Here is a 22,537-nt window from a genome sequence, read left to right on the forward strand (position 1 = left end):
GGGGTTGACACACTGGAAATATTTACACAAATAGCTAACTCCATTTCTTTGTACGAATTCCTGTTAATCCTTATAAAACTGACCCTTTCTGACCTTGTTATCCCACTATCGGAATGCATCTTATTTGTGGTCTGCTGTTACCGTGCACTGACTGCAATTGTTTACCAAAGATTTAGGGAAGGTCAAGAGCTCCTGGGCAGTGTGTGTGAACCTGAGAGGGGGAAAAATGTTTCCTTTCTCTGGGAAAATCTAAAGTATAGGAACAAGAGGTTACAGGGTATAGTGGACCACAGTGGCTTTGGCCACTTAAACTTGCATTTCTGCTAAAGTAGTCATTTACCTCGTTCTGTCACCAGCCTCTCATTGGCATTGGGGATTCCCCCATCCTTGGCCCCTGCACTTAGAAGATCTGCTCCCCGTTCTGAGGAAAGGGTTGGTGGGGCACAAAGCCAGTCCCAAGTTAATGAGGACATTGCAGTAGTTCCTGGGCCAATGGTGCATCCCTGTAAAGGGATTTGCTGTGTGAGGATGTTGGGGTAGAAATCTCCAGCTAGTTCTATTCAGCCTTAGAAAAGTATGCGCTCTGGGACCTTCCCGTCACTAACATCTCTGCCTTCCCTGAGTGTTCAAGGGATCAACCTGTATTTGGTGGTGGCTGGGGGTGGGGGTGGGGGATTAAAACATTACCGAAATGGACATTGTCCTTAAAGTAAAGTTTGCACGAGCTGGCCAAAATCCGAAGCTCTAAGAGGTCCCACTTTTGTTAGACAGTTGGCAGTCCCTGCGGCCTCTCTGCCTGGAGCAAGAAAGACAGCACTGCTAAGGTTGCCCCTAACAGGTACCATGCTGGTCGCCCCTGGACTGGCCGTGGTCTCTGAGACAGCGGCCCTGAGCCTCCTGGTGCTGTGGACTGAGGGTGTTCACCTGTCTGAGTTTGGCTGTCCTTGACATTGACTCCACACCTCTCCACGTGGTGCTCACGGTTACCAAAGAAACGTTATGCCCCACTCCTTTCAAACTTTGCCTTTAGAGGGAAAGAGCCTTATCCTTTCCTTCTATGATGTCTGGCTCAGGCAAAGCAAAAGCTTCACTCTTTACAACGATGGTCCATGGGTTCCGAGAGCCTCTTTTGAAAGTCAAAAAGTGGACTGTCAATTCTTCCTTATAAAATAGGTGGGGAGGTCACCAACAAGAAAGCACAAACCAAAAACCAAACCAAAGTAATTTGAATATAGGGGACTTCCCTGGTGGTTCAGTGGTTAAGGATCCACCTTCCAACTCAGGGGACTTGGGTTCGATCCCTGCTCAGGGAACTAAGATCCCTCATGCTGTGGGGCAACTAAGCCTGAGCGCCGCAACTACTGAGCCCATACACCGCAACTAGAGAGAAGCCCACGTGCCATAATGAAGAGCCCACTAGCCACAATGAAGATCCCGTGTGCTGCAGTTAAGACCCGATGCAGCCAAATAAAAAAAAAATAAAATAAAAAATAAGCTTAGTAAAGAAGCGTGCATTGAAAGAATACTAAAAAAAAGTAATTTTAATATAAATGCAAAATATTATTTCATGACACACGTGCTCTATGCCCTATAGTTAGAATGAATGTCAGGACTAGCTGGAATTGGGCTGTGAACCAGGAAGGATGTACCCAGGGTCTTTGGCAGCCATCTTGACACCAGAAGGGAGACCCCATCTGGGCATGAGGTGAGCACTGGCAGCACGTTGGCCAAATGGCCAGTTTGCTAAAGGTATTAGTTTGCTAGGGCTGCCATAGTAAAGAACCACAGACTGGGTTACTTAAACGATAGAAATTTATTTTCCCATGATTCTAGACACTAGAAGTCTGAGATCTAGATTCTGCAGGGTTGGTTTTTCCTGAGGCCTCTCTCCTTGGCTTGTAGACAGCTGTCTTCTCCCTGTGTCCTCACATGGCCTTCCCTCTGTGTGTGTCTGTGTCCTAATCTCCTCTTCTCATAAAGACACCAGTCGTGTTGGACTGGGACTCACTCATATAACCTCATTTTACCTTAGTTACCTCATTAAAGGCCTTGTTTCCAAATAGTCACATTCTGAGGTACAGGCGGTGAGGAATTCAACATGTGAATTTTGAGGGGACACAATTCAGCCCATAACATGAGATAACCATTTTAGTACATTTACTTACCTCTTTTAGTGGTTTAGTTTCAGTTTACTTGTTTGATTTTGTGTTCCAACTAGCACCATAAAGAAAGTTCAACTGTGTGCTTCCTGGCTCCCCAGTGCATTGTGTAATGGTATTGACTTTTGGTGACTTGGTCCACATCCAGTTTAGACTAAAGAGAGAACAGAGAGAAACCAGATCCTGGTTATGTCAGCTGAGCCTGTAATCAGCTATGCCTGAAATCACGGTTCATTTACCTGAATCAATAAAATCCCTTTGTCTCAAGTCAGCTTGACTTGGGATTTCAGTCACTTGCAACGGAAAGAGTCCTAATGGACACGGTAGCATTCCATTTTTTGTTTTTTGCCCAGAATTATTTTTATTAATTTTTATTATGCTGAAAATAATTGTGTTTAAGCATCTAAATAATTTAAATCATTGACACAACTATGTAGATGTTAACACTTTTTGTTGAGGAATAATTCACAAACAATAAATGGGACCCAGTTAAAGTACGTAACTTGATGAATTTTGATAGATAACACATACCCTTGGAGCCACCACCACAATCAAGATACAGAACTGTTCCATCACACCAAAAGTCATTCTTATTTTTTCATATTCTTTATGTTGCTTTTCACTTTTTTTTCTTTAACATCTTTATTGGAGTATAATTGCTTTACAATTATACTAGTAAGTTAGTTTCTGCTTTATAACAAAGTGAATCAGCTATAGATATACATATATCCCCATATCTCCTCCCTCTTGCATCTCCCTCCCATCCTCCCTATCCCACCCCTCTAGGTGGTCACAGAGCACCGAGCTAATCTCCTTGTGCTATGCGGCTGCTTCCCACTAGCTATCTATTTTACGTTTCGTAGTGTATATATGTCCATGCCACTCTCTCATTTCATCCCAGGTTATCCTTCCCCCTCCCTGTGTCCTCAAGTCCATTCTCTACGTCTGCTTCTTTATTCCTGTTCTGCCCCTGGGTTTTTCAGAATTTTTTTTTTTTTTTTTAGATTCTATATATATGTGTTAGCATACGGTATTTGTTTTTCTCTTTCTGACTTATTTCACTCTGTATGACAGTCTCTAGGTCCATCCACCTCACTACAAATAACTCAATTTCATTTCTTTTTATGGCTGAGTAATATTCCATTGTATATATGTGCCACATCTTCTATACCCATTCATCTGTCGATGGACACTTAGGTTGCTTCCATGTCCAGGCTATTGTAAATAGAGCTGCAATGAACACTGTGGTACATGACTCTTTGTGAATTATGGTTTTCACAGGGTATATGCCCAGTAGTGGGATTGCTGGGTTGTATCGTAGTTCTATTTTTAGTTTTTTGAGGAACCTCCATACTGTTCTCCATAGTGGCTGTATCAATTTACACTCCCACCAACAGTGCAAGAGGGTTCCCTTTTCTCCACACCCTCTCCAGCATTTATTGTTTGTAGATTTTTTGATGATGGCCATTCTGACTGGTGTGAGGTGATACCTCATTGTAGTTTTGACTTGCATTTCTCTAATGATTAGTGATGTTGAGCACCCTTTCATGTGTTTCTTGGCAATCTGTATATCTTTGGAGAAATGTCTGTTTAGGTCTTCTGCCCATTTTTGGATTGGGTTGTTTGCTTTTTTGATACTGAGCTGCATGAGCTGCAGGTAAATTTTGGAGATTAATCCTTTGTCAGTTGCTTCATTTGCAAATATTTTCTCCCATTCTGAGGGTTGTCTTTTCGTCTTGTTTATGGTTTCCTTTGCTGTGCAAAAGCTTTTAAGTTTCATTAGGTCCCATTTGTTTCTTTTAGTTTTTATTTCCATTTCTCTAGGAGGTGGGTCAAAAAGGATCTTGCTGTGATTTATGTCATGGAGTGTTCTGCCTGTGTTTTCCTCTAAGAGTTTGATAGTGTCTGGCCTTACATTTAAGTCTTTAATCCATTTTGAGTTTATTTTTGTGTATGGGGTTAGGGAGTGTTCTAATTTCATTCTTTACATGTAGCTGTCCAGTTTTCCCAGCACCACTTATTTAAGAGGCTGTCTTTTCTCCACTGTATATTCTTGCCTCCTTTATCAAAGATAAGGTAACCATATGTGCATGGGTTTATCTCTGGGCTTTCTATCCTGTTCCATTGATCTATATTTCTGTTTTTGTGCCTGTACCATACTGTCTTGATTACTATAGCTTTGTAGTATAGTCTGAAGTCAGGGAGTCTGATTCCTCCAGCTCCATTTTTCTTTTTCAAGATTGCTTTGGCTATTTGGGGTCTTTTGTGTTTCCATACAAATTGTGAATTTTTTTCTTCTAGTTCTGTGAAAAATGCCCATTGGTCATTTGATAGGGATTGCATTGAACCTGTCGATTGCTTTGGGTATTATAGTCATTTTCACATTGCTGATTCTTCCAATACAAGAACATGGTATATCTCTCCATCTGTTTGTATCATCTTTAATTTCTTTCATCAGTGTCTTATAGTTTTCTGCATACAGGTCTTTTGTCTTCTTAGGTAGGTTTATTCCTAGGTATTTTATTCTTTTTGTTGCAATGATAAATGGGAGTGTTTCCTTAATTTCTTTTTCAGATTTGTCATCATTAGTGTATAGGAATGCAAGAGATTTCTGTGCACTAATTTTGTAACCTGCTACTTTACCAAATTCATTGATTAGCTCTAGTAGTTTTCTGGTAGCATCTTTAGGATTCTCTATGTATAGTATCATGTCATCTGCAAACAGTGACAGCTTTACTTCTTCTTTTATGATTTGGATTCCTTTTATTTCTTTTTCTTCTCTGATTGCTGTGGCTAAAACTTCCAAAACTATGTTGAATGATAGTGGTGAGAGTGGACCACCATGTCTTGTTCCTGATCTTAGTGGAAATGGTTTCAGTTTTTCACCATTGAGAACGATGTTGGCTGTGGGTTTGTCATATATGGCTTTATTATATTGAGGTAAGTTCCCTCTATGCCTACTTTCTGGAGGGTTTTTATCATAAATGGGTGTTGAATTTTGTCGAAAGCTTTTTCTGCATCTATTGAGATGATCATATGGTTTTTCTCCTTCAATTTGTTAATATGGTTTATCGCATTGAATGATTTGCGTATATCGAAGAATCCTTGCATTCCTGGGATAAACCCCACTTGATCATGGTGTATGATCCTTTTAATGTGCCGTTGGATTCTGTTTGCTAGTATTTTGTGAGGATTTTTGCATCTATGTTTATCAGTGATATTGGCCTGTAGTTTTCTTTCTTTGTGACATCTTTGTCTGGTTTTGGTATCAGGGTGATGGTGGCCTCGTAGCATGAGTTTGGGAGTGTTCCTCACTCTGCTATATTTTGGAAGAGTTTGAGAAGCATAGGTGTTAGCTCTTCTCTAAATGTTTGATAGAATTCGCCTGTGAAGCCATCTGGTCCTGGGCTTTTGTTTGTTGGAAGATTTTAAATCACAGTCTCAATTTCAATGCTTGTGATTGGTCTGTTTATATTTTCTATTTCTTCCTGGTTCAGTCTGGGAAGGTTGCGTTTTTCTTAGAATTTGTCCATTTCTTCCAGGTTGTCCATTTTATTGACATATAGTTGCTTGTAGTAATCTCTCATGATCCTTTGTATTTCTGCAGTGTCAGTTGTTACTTCTCCTTTTTCATTTCTAATTCTATCGATTTGAGTTTTCTCCCTTTTTTCTTGATGAGTCTGGCAATTGCTGTTGTTGAGTGGAGTTGGGTCTTAGCGTTGAGATGGAGATCTCTGGGAGAGCTTTTGCTGTTTGATATTACGTGGAGCTGGGAGGTCTCTGGTGGACCAATGTCCTGAACTTGGCTCTCCCACCTCAGAGGCACAGGCCTGACACCTGGCTGGAGCACAAAGACCCTGTCAGCCACATGGCTCAGAAGAAAAGGGAGGAAAAAAAGAAAGAATGAAAAAATAAAAAGTAATAAATTTATTAAAATAAAAAAATATTAAAAATAAAAAAATTGTAAAGTAATTAAAAAAAAGAAAAAATAAAGAAGAGAGTAACCAGACCAAAAAACAAATCCACCAATGATAACAAGTGCTAAAAACAATACTAAAAAACAAACAAACAAACAAAATGGACAGACAGAATCCTAGGACAAAGGGTAAAAGCAAAGCTATACAGACAAAATCACACACAGAAGCATACACATACACACTCACAAAAAGAGAAAAAGGAAAAAAAATCTATCTATATATAAAAAAAAAAAGAGGAAGAGAGCAACCAAATCTATAAACAAATCTACCAATGATAGTAAACTCTAAATACTAAATTAAGATAAACATAAAACCAGAAACCAGTCAGTCAAATACAGAAAGCCCCACGTCTACAGTTGCTCCCAAAGTCCACCGCCTCAATTTTGGGATGATTCGCTGTCTATTCAGGTATTCCACAGATGCAGGTACATCAAGTTGATTGTGGAGATTTAATCCGCTGCTCCTGAGGCTGCATGGAGAGATTTCCCTTTCTCTTCTTTGTTCGCACAGCTCCTGGGATTCAGCTTTGGATTTGGCCCCGCCTCTGTGTGTAGGCCGCCTGAGGGCGTCTGTTCCCGCCCAGACAGAACGGGGTTAAAGGAGCAGCTGCTTCCGGGGCTCTGGCTCACTCAGGCCAGGGGGGAGGGAGGGGCACGGATGCGGGGCGAGCCTGCGGCGGCAGAGGCTGGCGTGACGTTGCAGCAGCCTGAGGCGCGCCGTGCGTTTTCCCGGGTAAGTTGTCCCTGGATCCCGGGACCCCGGCAGTGGCAGGCTGCACAGGCTCCCGGGAGGGGCGGTGTGGAGAGTGACCTGTGCTCGCACACAGGCTTCTTGGTGGCGGCAGCAGCAGCCTTAGCGTCTCACGCCCGTCTCTGGGGTCCGCGCTGAGAGCCGCGGCTCGCGCCCGTCTGTGGAGCTCGTTTAGGCGGCGCTCTGAATCCCCTCTCCTCGCGCACCAGGAAACAAAGAGGCAAGAAAAAGTCTCTGGCCTCTTCGGCAGCTGCAGACTTTTTCCCGGACTCCCTCCCGGCTAGCTGTGGTGCATTAACCCCTTCAGGCTGTGTTCACGCCGCCAACCCCACTCCTCTCCCTGCGATCCGACCGAAGCCCGAGCCTCAGCTCCCAGCCCCGCCCGCCCCGGCGGCTGAGCAGACAAGCCTCTCGGGCTGGTGAGTGCTGCTCGGCGCCGAGCCTCCGTGCGGGAACCTCTCTGCTTTGCCCTCCGCACCCCTGTGGCTGCGCTCTCCTCCGTGGCTCCGAAGCTTCCCCCCTCTGCCCCCCGCAGTCTCTGCCCGCAAAGGGGCTTCTAGTGTGTGGAAACTTTTCCTCCTTCATGGCTTCTTCCCACTGGGGCAGGTCCCGTCCCTATTCTTTGTCTCTGTTTTTCCTTTTTTCTTTTGCCCTCCCCAGGTACGTGGGGAGTTTCTTACCTTTTGGGAGGTCTGAGGGCTTCTGCCAGCGCTCAGTAGGTGTTCTGTAGGAGTTGTTCCACATGTACATGTATTTCTGATGTATCTGTGGGGAGGAAGGTGATCTCCGCGTCTTACTCCTCCGCCATCTTGAAGGTCTCAATCCGCTTTTCACTTTCTCAGGCCAAAACTGATGAAAGAAAACCTACACTTTCTCTTTAAGGTTTTTTTTTTTTTTTTAAGGTTCAGATTTCTCCTCTTTCTCTTCTATGCCAACCCAATGCTTGTACTAAAGCACTCCCAAAGAACAGATTAAATCAAATATAAAGTAGGGAATCAGAGCATATTACTCTAGTTTTAAATTTTCATTTAAATATTTTAATCTGCTGTCATTTATTGAGTATATACTGTGTGTTTGGCACTACTAAGTCATGAATTACCTTGTTTAGTCTTTTTTTTTTTTTTTTTGGCTGCTTCGTTGCTGTGCGCAGGCTTTCTCTAGCTGCGGTGAGCGGGGGCTACTCTTTGTTGTGGTGCATGGGCTTCTCATTGTGGTGGCTTCTCTTGTTGCGGAGCACAGGCTCTAAGCGCGTGGACTTCAGTAGTTGTGGCTTGAGAGCTCTAGAGCACAGGCTCGGTAGTTGTGGCACACGGGCTTAGTTGCTCCACGGCATGTGGGATCTTCCCAGACCAGGGATCGAACCCATGTCCCCTGCATTGGCAGGCGGATTCTTAACCACTCTGCCACCAGGGAAGCCCTTGTTTAGTCTTTAAAATAAGCAAGCACTTGAGGTGGCCTGGTTTTAAGCCATCCAGTTTGTGTCATTTTTGTTATGGCAGCCCCAGCAAACGAATACATGTGGCAAAAGGGACTTTGCAGACGTGATTACATTAAAGATCTTGAGATGGAGAGATTATCTTGAATTATCCGGTGAGTCCAATGTAACCACAAGATGCTTACAAATGAAAAAGAGAAGCAAGAGGGTCAGAGTCAGAGAAGGAAATGTGATGACAGCAGTGGGCCAGAGTGAGGCAGCATGAGGAATACGGCCATTGCTGGCTTTGGAAACAGAAGGGGCCAAAAGCCAAGGAATGCGGAAGCTGGAAAAGGCAAGGAAATAGATTCTTCCCTAGACTCTCCGGAAGGAAGGCAGCTCTGCCGACACCTTGATTTTAGCCCAGAGAAACCCAACTTCAGACTTCTGTCCTCCAGAACCGTAAGATAATAAATTAGTGTTGTTTTAAGCCATCAAGTTTGTGGTAGTTTGTAATTGTAACTGTGGTAATTTGCAGCATTAGGAAATGAATACATGGGAATTTTTTTTTTTTAACTTACAAGAAGATATACCCTTACTAAACTTGAGAATTGCTGCTTGTAAGAGATGGAAGCTATTAAAATGTAGAGAAGGAATTTAAGATTTAAGTGTTAGAAAGGGTAATCTGGATTGGAGGATAAATCAGACAAGGTGAAGATTATAGGCAGAGAGATTAAAAGCGAAGTTATTGTAACCGTTCAAGCAAGAGATGATGAGTACCTGAACTTGGGCAGTGCCAAGAAGAGTTGTAGGATAAGGGGTGTATTTGAGAGGTTTATAGGAAGAATCAACAATGCTTATTAAGGGATAGGAGAGGGTCTTGGGTGACATTCAAGTTTATGGCTAAGGGAACTGGGTGGATCGTGGTATCATTCTATCTATCTATCTATCTATCTATCTATCTATCTATCTATCTATCTATCTATCTATTTATTTATGGCTGTGTTGGGTCTTCGTTTCTGTGCGAGGGCTTTCTCTAGTTGCGGCAAGCGGGGGCCACTCTTCATCGCGGTGCGCGGTTCTCTCACTATCGCGGCCTCTCTTGTTGCGGAGCACAGGCTCCAGACGCGCAGGCTCAGTAATTGTGGCTCACGGGCTTAGTTGCTCCGCGGCATGTGGGATCTTCCCAGACCAGGGCTCGAACCCGTGTTCCCTGCATTGGCAGGCAGATTCTCAACCACTGCGCCACCAGAGAAGCCCCGTAGTATCATTCTTCTTTTTTTTTTAAAACAGTATCAACAGATGAATTTACTGATGTTATTTATGGAAACAAAGTTTTACATGGGAGATGACTTTTCTGAGATATTAAATTAAATGTTTTTTATTTTAAAAATTGAGATATAATTGACTTACAACATCATATTAGTTCTAGGTGTACAACATATTGATTTTCTCTATGTATATATTACAAAATGATCACCACAATAAGTTTAGTTAACATACATCGCCGTCCACAGTTACAAATCTTTTTTCCTGTGATGAGCACTTAAGATCTACTCTTTTAGCATCTTTCAAAAATGCAATACACTATTGTTAACTATCATCACCATGCTGTGCATTACATCCCCAGGACTTATCTTAGAACTGGAAGTTTTTTACCTCTTGATCCCCTCCATCCATTTTACCCACCTACCACCCTCCACCTCTGACAACCACCAATCTGATCTCTGTATCTATGAATTTGAGTTTTCTTTTAGATTTCACATATAAGTGATATATACCATTCTTGTTTGGTATCTGAACTGAAAACAATCTGGAGCTCAGGGGGGAGATTTGAGCTGGAAATAACAGACTTGACATTAGTATAGATAAATGTTGAAGCCATGAGCGTGAAAGGGATCTCTCAAAAAAAAAAAACCAGAACACAAATGGTATTGGAACTTGAGTCATCCACCTCACCTAGGTTACCTCCAAAATTGTTTTATAAGAAAGGAAAATATTCACTCAAATTAACCATCTTATAGTGACGGAGCCATTTAATGGGAACAGTTACCAACAGATCTCAAAAACTAGGGATGGGCCAGGGCCCATGTGATCTGACTTTTGAAAATGGGGGTCACATGGGTCAGCCTCTGTATCACTATGTGAAATTACTGTCTCTATCTAATGCCTTAGCAAAGTGGGCTGTTATTATTATTATTTTTTTAAATTATTAGCACCTTTAATTATTATTTATTTATTTATTTATTTTTTGGGCTGTGTTGGGTCTTCGTTTCTGTGCGAGGGCTTTCTCTAGTTGTGGCAAGTGGGGGCCACTCTTCATCGCGGTGCGCGGGCCTCTCACTGTCACGGCCTCTCTTGTTGCGGAGCACAGGCTCCAGACGCACAGGCTCAGTAGTTGTGGTTTACGGGCCTAGTTGTTCCGCGGCATGTGGGATCTTCCCAGACCAGGGCTCGAACCCGTGTCCCCTTCATTAGCAGGCAGATTCTCAACCACTGCGCCACCAGGGAAGCCCATGGACTGTTATTATTTAAAACTTTTTTTTTTGAGAAGCAAGAGCCAATTGGAAATAGGTACAAATGTGAAGTACCAGCACATGGAAAAACATCTTCAAACCTGCTGTATTTTGTGGGTAAGTCATTGCTCCCCAAATAGGTTACATGTGTTTGAAAGCAGAAATTGTGTCTTAAAAGCCTATGTATTTTAGGGACTTCCCTGGTGGCCCAGTGGTAAAGAATCCACCTTCCAATGCAGGGGACACAGGTTTGATCCCTGGTTGGGGAACTAAAATCCCACATACTACAGGGCGACTAAGCCTGCGTGCCACAACTAGAGAGAAGCCCAAGCACCACAATGAAGAGCCCGCATGCCTCAACGAATATCCTGAGTGCCACAGCTAAGACTTATGGCAGCCAAAAAAAAAAAAACCCTATGGATTTTCAAGCTGTTCTCCTATAGACTATATTGTGACATGGGCTCAGATGTTTCATTCACATATTACTGGGGAAATTTCCCAATTCTTGGAAGAATTTAACCAATCAATAGAGTTTTTGCAAGTTTTTCTCTTATATTTTTACTAAAACTTTTGTACCTGCTACCTTTGTGGGATAAAATGAGTGAAAAAGTAACACACACACATCCACACACACACAAAGCAAGAGACTCAGAAACACCTTATTATTCTTTGTCTGAGGGCTTGTTTTATTTTGGAAATAAGAGCTTATAGTTGTGATTTTTAATTCTTATAATAAACAGTCATGTTTCCTGCTAATAAAGTTGCTCCCAGTTTGGAGGACGAAATTAAATCTATCCTTCAATGTATATTTTGCAGCACACTAATTCCGTGGGATTTTTGTCTCACAGTCAAATAAGTCTGGAGAACACTGGATTAAACAAAGTTAAACTGTTTTCTCAGAGTCTGTAAAATGAGAATGCATCCACATATCTCCAGGAAAGAATGGAGTTATAACATTTCTCAAAATTATTTGACCTCCACTTTTTCTCCACTCTGTCCCGTGGAACTAATGTTGCATGGGAGACATCTTTTGAAACATTGATATTGAGCATCTCATGTTCACATTTGGGTCATGATTCCCAGGTGCTTTACTTCCTCAAACACTGTTCTGTGTCACCCAGAAAAAGCCGAGAGATTACTAAACAATTGACGTAATAGGGCAAAGACTGCTGATTTTCCCCCAGTATCCATTCTCACCCTCTCCCTTTGATAACAGAACTTGTGAATTTTAACTGTGAACAGAGCTGCCCAGAATACAGTCTGCCTTTCAAGCCCTCTTTGTGCTAGGAGAGAACATTGACTGCATTCTGGAGGAACTGATATGAGAAATTGCTATGTCATGCCCTCAAAAGAAAGGGGCATATTTTCAACTTCCTCCTCCCCTGTTTCCACTGGCTGGAGTACAGTTGTGATGGCAGGAGTCAGAGCAGCCATATTGGGATAGGAGATGAACACCTCAAGTTGAGGATGGCAGAAAAATATAATAGAAACAGCCTGGGACTCTTATGATTATGGAAACACTGTATCTGCCCTGGAGGACCTACCTAGTGTTTTACATGAAAGAGAAACTTTAATCTGGTTCAGGCTGTTTTTTATTGTGGGAGTCTTTGTTATAGCAACTAAATTTATATCCTAACTAACCACTGAGTAAATGGATCAGGAGGAAAAAGGAACATGCAGAGAGTGTGACAACCCTGGGTGCTGAACACACTTGGAACAGTTCTAGTTTGCTGGTTAAGGAGCTGTATGGGATGCTTTTCTTTTCTGATTATGCACGCTTCTCTCTTATTGCCAAAACTTCCCCGTAAACAGTACGCATATTAGCTGTGACTTTTCTTTCTCCTGAGGCTGTTGTTAAGTCTATTGAAAGAATTCACTTACATTCACTTAAATTTCTTTTACAGCTCCTTTCTTCAGAGTTCAAGGTGGATAATTTGACATACTGCTTTTTGGGGTTATTTGGGGCAGCAAATGAATTCTTTTCTCAGACCAATTTTCAGAAGAAATAAAGAACAGTTAAGAAATGTGAAAAACCTGAATTGTCATTCCCATTTTCATATCACCTGTGGCAGAAGTTCAATTAAGCGAGCATCTATCGAAAAGCTATTATATACCCAGCTTCATGCTAGAAGCTGTGGAAGACAAAGGCCCCACGATCAGACTACAGGCTGGTGTTCCTGCCCTGCCTTCATGGGGCTTTTTTTTTTTTTACACAGATGTGCTATATATGGCTCCCCTTTCCATGTACAATGTTTCCAACATGGGACTTAATCAGTCAACAAGTACCGGACACCTATTGTGTACCTAGTGTTGTGTAGGTATTATGGATGTTATGAGATACAGAAAACATGATCTTTTAAGCCTAATGAAAAGATCACATGTAACAATTAGCAAACAATATAATACAGTATATAATTAATTGGTCCTGATATGATGGCTGTGGGCATCCACATGGTCCGTGTCAGCCCAATGTATGACAGATTTCAAATAATCTCCCTGGCTAAAATATCTGTAGTCCTCTGTCAAAGAATTAATTTTCTTATAGAGGAAAGAGTCAGGAAGAGTTAGGTGTGAGAGAAGATTGTGACGTGAGATGGAGAGTGTTTCCCCGACTCTTTACCCGCCACAGCTCCCGTTTTGATACAACTCATTTGTCATTTTCATTGTTTCCCGCGTTTGTAAAAGGACTTGTGGTGTCAGAACTTGTTCGGATCGGATTGTCAGAAAAGAGAAGAAGGCAACTGGCTTTGATGGAGATAGATAAGCCCTTTTAAAAAACAACTTGCGGGCTTCCCTGGTGGCGCAGTGGTTGAGAATCTGCTTGCTAATGCAGGGCACACGGGTTCGAGCCCTGGTCTGGGAAGATCCCACATGCCACGGAGCAGCTGGGCCCGTGAGCCACAACTACTGAGCCTGCGCGTCTGGAGCCTGTGCCCCGCAACAGGAGGGGCCGCGATAGTGAAAGGCCCGCGCACCGCGATGAAGAGTGGCCCCCGCTTGCCGCAACTAGAGAAAGCCCTCGCACAGAAACGAAGACCCAACACAGCCAAAAATAAATAAATAAATAAATAAATAAAGTAGCTATAAAAATTTAAAAAAAAACCAAAAAAAAAAAAAACCAAAAAAACACAACTTGCTTGTGCCTGCTGGTGGTGTCTTTGTGATTTACTGAGATGTCTGCTCCAGTGCAAGACCCACATTTTCTAGATGAGGGAAGCTCATTTAGTATTGACTACATCACCTGGAGGCAGAAATAATCACAGATTCCTGCTTCACAGTCATTTATATCTCCCAGTCATCTCTAGTTACCAGGCATCCCGCAGATTTAAGGCAATTTCCCCTGGGTTCTCATTTTTCACAAGATCGCTACAGATGTGTGGAGTTCCAGGATTCCAGGAAAGAAATGATACAGCAGAATTTTAGATACAGAATTGTGATTGTTTTGAGGTTAAAGTTGACTCTTTTGTATGTCAAGAATGTGCGCTGTGACTTTTCTCTCTTGGCTGCTGTTAAAGAAAAAATTATTTTGATTCTTGTGAAAACGGTAAGGCAGACTTTATTTAGGACTGTCGCCATTGGTGTAGGGACTACCGCAACGGGGTTTTGCAGTCGGGGAGAGAGATTGGGCTCAGCTCCAGATATAACAAGGAAAAGCGGGGCTTTAGAGACGGGAACTGTAGGTGGGAGTAAGGGAAGGGGCCGGTGGATGGAAAATTGCTAAGGGGTAGAGTAATTCTTTGCTAAACTGACCTAACAGGATTCTTACTGAAGGCAGGCCAGATGGTAGAGGGTGAGGAAGCTGATCAGATGTTGAGGTGATTAGACAGTGAGGGTGGGGGGATTCAGGCTGAACCGAGGCTTCTGAGGACAATGCTCGAGGATGGGGCCTGTCTGGAGTTTGATCAAGCAGTAGAATGCTGGGGACCAAGTAAGAACAAATAAGCGTATCGTGACTGGAGTCAGCGGTTTTCTGAAAGGAAATGTGGAAAGAAAAGGCCTCTGAACATCCACTCTATGTCAGGCATGGACTTCTCTCCCATTTACCTCATTTAATCCTCACACGAAGTAGATCGAGTAATTTTTTTTTAAATACATTTATTTATTTATTTTTGGCTACATTGGGTCTTCGTTGCTGCACGCGGGCTTTCTCTAGTTGTGGCGAGCGGGGGCTACTCTTTGTTGCGGTGCATGGGCTTCTCACTGCGGTGGCTTCTCTTGTTGTGGAGCACAAGCTCTAGGTGTGTGGGCTCAGTAGTTGTGATGCACGGGTTTAGTTGTTCCACGGCATGTGGGATCTTCCTGGACCAGGACTCGAACCGTGTCCCCTGCATTGGCAGGTGGATTCTTAACCACTGCACCACCAGGGAAGTCCCAGATCGCGTGATTTTATGGTGTCAACCGAAGAGTTATGCAGAAAGTGACAAGTAAGAAAATACCTTATTTGGGGTCTTAAGAATTGCAATTTGGGAGGCAAGGAAAGTGTGTTCCGGGGGAGAGAAAGAGTCAGGGGCTTTTAAAGACAAAAAGCCAAGAGGCTGTTAAAAGTTTCTTGCGAGAACTGTGGTTGACTCTGAGGTGAGTGAGGAAATATTTGTCCTTAAGGAATCATGAGTTGTTTTAGGGTAGGGGTCCAATAAGTAGATAGGCTCTCACGGGTTATTTTAGGGTAAGGGTCCGAGTTTCTGGCAGATGTTCTGGATGCCTTCATTAGGACAATAAGCGGTCCAAAAGTCAGATTCCACCCAGGCTAAGTGCATAAGTCACCTTCCTCGATGGCCTCTTGGCTCCATTTTAGAGACCTCTCTTAGCAATACTGATTCCATTTTGAGTTTCCTTCCACAATGGAAAAGGAAATTGAGATTTAGGGAGATTAAGTATCTTGCCCAGCTGACAGAGGTGGGGTTCAAACACTTGTCTATCTGTATCCTGGATAATGAGCAAATCAGAGATGGCCTATTTGGGCTGAAAAAATGGGGGGGGGCACTTTCCTTAATGTCCTGTATTATTTAAGATCTCTTGAGACCTTCTCAAACAATAGGTTTGAGAGCTGTACAGAGAGAACTCATATAATGACGGAAATAGAATTTTTCTGACAATCTGAAGGGATGGTGAATCACATCAAATTATTTTGGATTTAGCAGGGGAAAGGTGACATTTATTGCACACTGATGTTATAGATTACAATTCATGTATCACACGTGTAAAGTGACCCAACTGTAGTCATTATGAGTATTAACACAGTGTCGGCGCCATCATCAGGGAATAGCTGATCTTCACCTTGTCAACTCTAGATGTCACTCTAAGATCGTGAGTTAGATGTATCCAAATCACTGCAGAGGCCCTGGCTTCTCTGCATTCTTTTTAGCTGACTCATGGTGCAATTCTGTTTCAGTCACAGCTATTTGAGGCAGGGACTGATGCAGAGGAAAATACCTATTAACACAGCCGTTCCAGACACCCCTAAGAGTAAGATCAGGAAGTTGAGAGTTTTCATGGAGACGCACGTACCTGAGCTATTGCCCTGACTCCCACCAGGGAAGGTCAGCAGAACACAAAACAGTTAGGGCTTTAGGACCTGCAACAAGCTTTAACAGGGCAGGGCTTTTGTCCTGCAGACAAAAATTCTCTAAGAAAAAAATTCCTCTGAGAAAAAAACATTCCTGTAATTATCACCGATGGTGTGATATATTTGCTTAACTTCATGGTAGGTACATTCTGTGTTTTATCCCGGTGGAAATGCAGATACATGATAATGATGGAGATGAATAAAGATTCCTGAGATTCCTGGTTTCAGGGAATCAGTTCTTTGCCTCCGGTTCTATTTTCAGGCACTTGCCTCGGCAAAGGTTGCTTCCTGCCACAGTAGCCAAAAGCAGACAGTTGGAGAGAGCATGAAAGCCCAAGTGTGGGAGGGAAAGGGGACGGCTCGGCTTTCTCCTTCCCTCTATTCTTTACAGCATGTAAGTATTCTCAATATGGCAGGCAAAGGGTGCCTCTTCCTTATTCGCTGTGCGCTATGGTGGTTTCAAATCCTCTCTTCTACTTTTTTTTTGCGCTGAATGTTTGGTTTGAGAAGAACTGCAGCAGACTGCAAAAAATTTTGTTCTTTTGATTCACAAATGGGATGTTTTGAAGTTAGCATTGTGAATGTGTTCAAACAGTTTGCAAATTAGGACCTCGATGATGGAATAGCTGAAAACAGTCTGGTAGCACCATTCTGCCTGGGATTTAGCTTAGAGTATAGAGCACACTAGTGGCTATAGGACCAGACTGGACAGCACTGGGGTGGACCTAGGGGAATGGGGAGCTGTGAAGGAAGACAAGGAATTTCTGTGAATTCTGGAGCAGTTCAATCCCCCACAGCTTCAAAGATCACTAACAGCTTCCTACTAACTAGATTTGCTGGAAAGTCTTACTTCTGAGACTTGAAATCATCTGTACCACACAACTCGTTTACGTGAACGTAACTATGTTATTCATCTGTCTTCACTACCATACCTTTCCTTGTCTCCTGTCTTCCTTAATGGAACCTCTATTCTGGAAACTGTTGCCCCATAAGATGAAAGTTGCAAATAACTTTACTATAAGAATTTCGTGAAAAACCCATTTAAACGAACAGCAGACTGTTGGATTTTTCAATAGATAGTATCAAATCAGCATTAATTCTACAGGTCTCTTCAAAACCCTCACCCTTCAGTGTCCACCAGTCCTAAACTACTGTATCATGATTCCTACCTAGTCCTAACAAGACCCAGCATGGAAAGACCCACCTTAAATCAAATGCCAAATATCTTAGAGATTCTAACATGGCTCCACCCCCACTGAAATTAAGCAGCGTTCTTGCTCACAAATGAACTCAGCTTTGACTCATCAACAGAGTGTTTTGGTGGTGTTTTCTTGATGCCAGTAATGACTTTGATCTCTCAAATGCTTGGATTATTCCTACCTAGAAGGCCTCTTGTTTTCAAGACTCCCCATGAACATCTTTACACAGATGACTATGAAATTATACTTTCAGCAAGATGTGTTTCTACTTTCTCCCTACAACAAAAGGTTTCCTCCTGAATATTTCTTTGTCATCACAAATTCAACAGGTTCCCGACTCCCCTGCCTTCTTCCCCACTTCCCTGGTGGTGCAGTGGATAAGAATCCTCTTGCCAATGCAGGGGACACGGGTTTGAGCCCTGGTCCGGGAAGAACCCACATGCCACCGAGCAACTAAGCCCGTGCACCACAACTACTGAAGCAAGTGTGCCTAGAGCCCGTACTCCGCAACAAGAGAAGCCACCACAATGAGAAACCCGCACACCGCAACGAAGAGTAACTCCTGTTCGCCACAACTAGAGAAAGCCTGTGCACAGCAGTGAAGACCCAATGCAGCCAAAAATAAATAAAATTAAATCTTTAAAAACAAACAAACGAAACAGCACTACGTGACCATCGAATTTGAAAGCTTTTTATTATCTTTGATGCATTCCTTTCCTTTATTGTCTATAAACAGTCACCAACTCTTGTTAATTTACTACCAAAATATTTGTATTGTTCCCCTTCTTTGTATTTCTGCTACTGTCCACCCAGTCTCAGCTTTTATTTTATGGTCTTTGTTTACCATCTTTTACTTCTTCTTTTTTTGGCTGTGCCACATGGCATGCAGGATCTTAGTTCCCTGACCAGGGATTGAACCCGTGCCCCCTGCAGTGGAAGCTCGGAGTCCTAACCACTGGACAACCAGGGAATTCCCTTAACATCTTTTTTCTGTTAAGCTCCCATAACTACCCTCCCCCTTCCCAACACACACACACACACACACACACATGCACACAAACACCAATTTATTGTGTACACTGCTTTGAGGTTTCATTGGAATTTATGAATCTTCTTCCCCAGAAAAATGTAACTGTGCATATATACACAAAATTTTGAGTATAATATCAGGAGGTTCACAGAACCCCTGAAAGCCAAATTATTATCCTAACTGTTGCCTCTGTGTCTAATATCATCCTTCTTGCTCCAATCAGGCAGCTCCTACATTAACCATTTTTCTTTAACATCTTTATTGGAATATAATTGTTTTACAATGGTGTGTTAGTTTCTGCTTTATAACAAAGTGAGTCAGCTATACATATACATATATCCTCATATCTCCTCCCTCTTGTGTCTCCCTCCCATCCTCCCTATCCCATCCCTCTAGGTGGTCGGTCACAAAGCACCGAGCTGATCTCCCTGGGCAATGCAGTTGCTTCCCACTAGCTATCTATTTTACATTTGGTAGTGTATATATGTCCATGCCACTCTCTCACTTCATCTCAGCTTACCCTTCCCCCTCCCCGTATCCGCAAGTCCATTCTCTACGTCTGCATCTTTATTCCTGTCCTGTCCTTAGGTTGTTCAGAACCTTTTTTTTTTAGATTCCATATATATGTGTTAGCATACAGTATTTGTTTTTCTCTTTCTGACTTACTTCACTCTGTATGACAGACTCTAGGTCCATCCACCTCACTACAAATAACTCAATTTTGTTTCTTTTTATGGCTGAGTAATATTCCATTGTATATATGTGCCACGTCTTCTTTATCCATTCATCTGTTGATGGACACTTAGGTTGCTTCCATGTCCTGGCTATTGTAAACAGAGCTACAGTGAGCATTGTGGTACATGACTCTTCTTGAATTACAGTTTTCTCAGGGTATATGCCCGGTAGTGGGACTGCTGGGTCATATGGTAGTTCTATTTATAGTTTTTTAAGGAGCCTCCATACTGTTCTCCATAGTGGCTGTATCAATTTCCATTCCCACCAACAGTGCAGGAGGGTTCCCTTTTCACCACACCCTCTCCAGCATTTATTGTTTGTAGATTTTTTGATGATGGCCATTCTGACCGGTGTGAGGTGATACCTCATTGTAGTTTAGATTTGCGTTTCTCTAATGATTAGTGATGTTGAGCATCCTTTCATGTGTTTGTTGCAATCTGTATATCTTCTTTGGAGAAATGTCTATTTAGGTCTTCTGCCCATTTTTGGATTGGGTTGTTTGTTTTTTTGATATTGAGCTGCATGAGCTGCTTGTAAACTTTGGAGATTAATCCTTTGTCAGTTGCTTCATTTACAAATATTTTCTCCCATTCTGAGGGTTGTCTTTTCATCTTGTTTGTGGTTTCCTTTGCTGTGCAAAAGCTTTTAAGTTTCATTAGGTCCCATTTGTTTCTTTTTGTTTTAATTTCCATTTCTCTAGGAGGTGGGTCAAAAAGGATCTTGCTGTGATTTATGTCATGGAGTGTTCTGCCTGTGTTTTCTTCTAAGAGTTTGATAGTGTCTGGCCTTCATTTAGGTCTTTAATCCATTTTGAGTTTATTTTTGTGTATGGTGTTAGCTAGTGTTTTAATTTCATTCTTTACATGTAGCTGTCCAGTTTTCCCAGCACCACTTATTGCAGAGGCTGTGTTTTCTCCATTGTATATTCTTGCCTCCTTTAACGAAAGTAAGGTGACCATATGTATGTGGGTTTATCTCTGGGCTTTCTATCCTGTTCCATTAATCTATATTTCTGTTTTTGTGCCTGTACCATACTGTCTTGATTATTCTTAACTTTGTAGTACAGTCTAAAGTCCGGGAGCCTGATTCCTCCAGCTCCGTTTTTCTTTCTCAAGATTGTTTTGGCTATTCGGGGTCTTTTGTGTTTCCATACAAATTGTGAAATTTTTGGTTCTAGTTCTGTGAAAAATGCCCATTGGTAGTTTGATAGGGAATGCATTGAATCTGTAGATTGCTTTGGGTAGTATAGTCATTTTCACAATGTTGATTCTTCCAATCCAAGAACATGGTATATCTCTCCATCTGTTTGTATCATCTTTAATTTCTTTCATCAGTGTCTTATAGTTTTCTGCATACAGGTCTTTTTTCTCCTTAGGTAGGTTTATTCCTAGGTGTTTTATTCTTTTTGTTGCAATGATAAATGGGAGTGTTTCCTTAATTTCTCTTTCAGATTTGTCATCATTAGTGTATAGGAATGCAGGAGATTTCTGTGCATTAATTTTGTATCCTGCTACTTTACCAAATTCATTGATTAGCTCTAGTAGTTTTCTGGTAGCATCTTTAGGATTCTCTATGTATAGTATCATGTCATCTGCAAACAGTGACAGCTTTACTTCTTCTTTTCCGATTTGGATTCCTTTTATTTCTTTTTCTTCTCTGATTGCTGTGGCTAAAACTTCCAAACCTATGTTGAATAATAGTGGTGAGAGTGGGCAATCTGTCTTGTTCCTGATCTTAGTGGAAATGGTTTCAGTTTTTCACCATTGAGAACGATGTTGGCTGTGGGTTCGTCATATATGGTCTTTAGCATGTTGAGGTAAGTTCCGTCTATGCCTACTTTCTGGAGGGTTTTTATCATAAATGGGTGTTGAATTTTGTCAAAAGCTTTTTCTGCATCTATTAATATGGTTTTTCTCCTTCAATTTGTTAATATAGTTTATCACATTGAATGATTTGCGTATATTGAAGAATCCTTGCATTCCTGGGATAAACCCACTTGATCATGGTGTATGATCCTTTTAATGTGCTGTTGGATTCTGTTTGCTAGTATTTTGTTGAGGATTTTTGCATCTATGTTCATCAGTGATATTGGCCTGTAGTTTTCTTTTATTTATTTATTTATTTATTTATGGCTGTGTTGGGTCTTCATTTTTGTGCGAAGGCTTTCTCCAGTTGCGGCAAGCAAGGACCGCTCTTCATCGCGGTGCGTGGGCCTCTCACTATCGTGGCCTCTCTTGTTGCGGAGCACAGGCTCCAGTCGCGCAAGCTCAGTAGTTGTGGCTCACGGGCCTAGTTGCTCTGTGGCATGTGGGATCTTCCCAGACCAGGGCTCGAACCGTGTCCCCTGCATTGGCAGGCAGATTCTCAACCACTGCGCCACCAGGGAAGCCCCCTAGTTTTCTTTCTTTGTGACATCTTTGTCTGGTTTTGGTATCAGGGTGATGGTGGCCTCGTAGCATGAGTTTGGGAGTGTTCCTCCCTCTGCTATATTTTGGAAGAGTTTGAGGAGGATAGGTGTTAGCTCTTCTCTAAATGTTTGATAGAATTTGCCTGGGAAGCCATCTGGTCCTGGGCTTTTGTTTGTTGGAAGATTTTTAATCACAGTTTCAATTTCAGTGCTTGTGATTGGTCTGTTTACATTTTCTATTTCTTCCTGGTTCAGTCTCGGAAGGTTGTGCTTTTCTAAGAATGTGTCCATTTCTTCCAGGTTGTCCATTTTATTGACATATAGTTGCTTGTAGTAATCTCTCATGATCGTTTGTATTTCTACAGTGTCAGTTGTTACTTCTCCTTTTGCATTTCTAATTCTGTTGATTTGAGTCTTCTCCCTTTTTTTCTTGATGAGTCTGGCTAATGGTTTATCAATTTTGTTTATCTTGTCAAAGAACCAGCTTTTAGGTTTATTGATCTTTGCTATTGTTTCTTTCATTTCTTTTTCATTTATTTCTGATCTGATCTTTATGATTTCTTTCCTTCTGCTAACTTTGGGGGTTTTTTTGTTCTTCTTTCTCTATTTGCTTTAGGTGTAAGGTTAGGTTGTTTATTTGAGATGTTTCTTGTTTCTTGAGGTAGGATTGTATTGCTGTAAACTTCCCTTTTAGAACTGCTTTTGCTGCATCCATAGGTTTTGGGTCATCGTGTTTTCATTGTCATTTGTTTCTAGGTACTTTTTGATTTCCTCTTTGATTTCT

At 42.0% G+C, this 22,537-nt stretch overlaps 1 long non-coding RNA gene across 1 annotated transcript in view; it reads right to left on the bottom strand.

Annotated features, from left to right (window-relative positions):
- Positions 1-22,537, bottom strand: part of LOC309633710 — a 156,445-nt gene that overhangs the window by 74,001 nt on the left and 59,907 nt on the right. Inside the window, exon 3 of the long non-coding RNA XR_014247677.1 lies at positions 2,166-2,313. This is a non-coding gene — a long non-coding RNA (uncharacterized lncRNA). The remainder of the gene's footprint in view (positions 1-2,165; positions 2,314-22,537) is intronic.

Source organism: Balaenoptera borealis (assembly GCF_965194805.1).
Source record: "Balaenoptera borealis genome assembly, chromosome: 8".
Classification (NCBI taxonomy): domain Eukaryota; kingdom Metazoa; phylum Chordata; class Mammalia; order Artiodactyla; family Balaenopteridae; genus Balaenoptera; species Balaenoptera borealis.